The following is a 3,006-nucleotide window of genomic DNA, read 5'->3' as shown; positions in this document are numbered from 1 at the left end:
AACAGCCGGGTCATGGTACTTTTCATTACCCTCCGGGTCTATCACAAGTTGGGACATTTTTCAAAGTCAATTCCTTACCAAGTTTGATGATGTCAGATCAACGGCAATGTTAATCAATGACCTATCCAATCTTAAAGCCGAGGCTAGAGACCCATCAAAGATTTCAATTTACGGTTCAATAAAATCCTCAACAAAATTCCCACTGCTTCCCAACCCAGCGAATAAGTACGATGTGAATGGTATATTACGGCCTTACCATCAAACTTAGTAATATTCGTGGATAGGGCAAATAAAACAACTTTAGTTGAAAACCTGACAGAGGCGATAGCAGTAGAGAAACGCGTAGTAGCCCTGGAAAAGAGATCTGCGATAGAGGAACGCAAATCTAAAAAAGTCACCTTCAAGGAAGACTCCAAGAAGAAACAAACGAAAGATCCTTTCGATTTGGAAGAATTGCAAAAAGTATTAAAAACCATGTCCAATGAGATTATTGACATAAAAAAACAAGTAGCAGAAACTTCTTCAAAAAAGCCCTACAAAGCTTTTAAAAGAGGCCCTTCAATGGATGTGAAACCACCCAACGCTATCTCAAATGTCGAATCCGAAGAAGAGGAAGAAGAAGAGAGTACCACTGAAGGGCAGACTGATGACGAAGAAGTTGTGGAACTACAAGGAATGTGGGATTTCATCCTCCCACAAGAAGAAGATCAAGAAGCATTTCCGGTTAGCACACGAAGCAAAAATCAACTTGATCCTCCCCGAAATACCCCTAAGCAGAAGGGCGCAAGCCCTGCAGCAAAAGATAAAGTCGCAACAAAGAAAACGACCGCTAAAGCGACTCAATCTAGCCCAGTCTAATCAGATCATTCACCTCCATCAAGAACACTGATAGTGTCGGATGAAATGGAGTACAATATTATTGATGACATGAAAAAGACTAGAGCTAATATCACTCTTTATGAATTGAGCAAATTGAAACATCGACAGAAGATAATGATGAAAGAATTACATGCCGTGCCTACTACATCTTTGCCTACAACTGTAGCTTCCCACAACATGGGAAGACCTCCAACCAACACGATCAATAAGGTTGATCCAAATGACATCGCCTTGATTGGAGGAAGATCAAGGTCTCACACTCCCCCTTTTCTTCTCACTTATGAAATTTTCAATAAAAATGTGCACAATTGTTTGGTAGATTCTGGTGCTTCAACGAATATTTTACCCAGATCAATATGTGCCAAGTTGATTGTTCAACCACAAAAATCCGCAGTGCGCATAGTTCAGCTTGATCGATCTCAAGTCGAAGTGATTGGTGAACTTAATCAAGTGACCATAAGATTGTCGTCTAACTCGAAGGTATGTCAGGTTATTGAAATTCTAGTAGCTGATATCCCAGAATTCTATGGCTTGATTCTTAGCATGGATTGGTCCGAAAAACTCCATGGATACTTCTCAACCGACTGGTCGCACATGTGGTTACCCTACAATGGTAAACCGAATCAAATAAATGTTGAACGAGAGTTACACCAGAAGTACATAGTAACGGAATTGGAGGGAGAAAATGAAGCAATAGCATATAACAACAGTATCATAGGAAATTACTCGGTAGATTCTTTCCTCAGCAATTTCAATGCTCATACATCACCTTACTTAGAAAATTTAGTTTTGTCCCAAGTCGAAATTTTTTCCCAAACTGATAATTCAAAGTGTGTTAATTTTTTAGATAAACCTGTAAATACATCTTTGTTTTGGAAATTATATTTTGATGGCTCTAAATCTAATGAAGGAGCAGGAGCAGGATGCGTTCTGATTAGTCCACAAGGAAATAAGCCCATGCTTACGTGCAGACTTGAATTCGATTGCACAAACAATACATTGGAATATGAGGCCTTGGTGCAAGGCCTATACAAAGCAATCGGGTTGAACGTCAAGTACCTTCAAGTCTTCGGAGACTCTGAGATTGTCGTCAAACAGGTACGTAACACCATACATTGCCTATCAGGTCATTTGAAACACTATCAATCTTTAGTACAAGATCTGACTGAGCATTTCATAGCATTCAATATTTCGTCAATCCCAAGACTCCAAAACGCGAGCGCAGACCTTTTAGCTAACGTAGCCTCTAGACTTATTCCCTCCGAAGATTTTAGTCCAGATAGATTCTCAATAGAATTAATCTTTAGACCGTCCATCCCTGACAACATTACAAACTGGAGAGTATTCAATGACGATCCTGATATTGTAAATTTCCTCACTTCTGAAGGATCCTACTCCAATCAAATAATTGACGAAGACCATCATGATCGACAAATACAACAAGATAGCACTGATAATGCTATACCTAAATCGGTGGTTAAGTTAGAAGAATTATACGATTTGAAAAGTCGGTTTAAAAGGTATACCAATTCTAAGCTCTACAGTTCAACTCTGAACTACGAATTAGTAAACCTAGGGACCGATGATAAACCACAAAACGTTAATCTAGGCCACGGCCTAGTCCCTGAAGAAAAACTAGCGTATATTCGTCTTTTGAGACAATACAAAAGTGTTTTTGCCTGGAATTACGATGAGCTGAAGACATACGACACTTCTATCATTCAACATACTATCCCTATGATTGACAACGAAAAACCTGTCCAACAGAAACTCAGAAAAATCCACCCCAATTTAGAAAATCAGATAAAAACTGAGCTAAATAAGTTATTAAAAGCCAGAATAATTTTCCCCGTCAGACATTCCAAATGGGTCTCCAATATGGTACCTATTAGAAAGAAAAACTGAGATATTAGAATCTGCATCTATTTTCGGAATCTCAACAAAGCCTGTCAAAAAGACAATTTTCCCCTCCCACCTATGGAGCAGATATTACAGGCAGTAGCAGGCTCAGAACTAATGTTTTTTTTGGATGGATTTTCAGGATACAATCAAGTGCTGGTACATCCCGATGATCAGTTAAAAACCACATTCCGAACTAAATGGGGCACATACGCATATCAGAAGATG

The sequence above is a fragment of the Pinus tabuliformis genome, chromosome 8, assembly GCF_031772625.1.
Source record: "Pinus tabuliformis cultivar Carrire ecotype Pingquan chromosome 8, CPIR1, whole genome shotgun sequence".
NCBI classification, from domain to species: Eukaryota; Viridiplantae; Streptophyta; class Pinopsida; order Pinales; family Pinaceae; genus Pinus; species Pinus tabuliformis.
The sequence above is the reverse complement of the archived record's forward strand: the minus strand, read 5'-3'. Positions refer to the sequence as shown.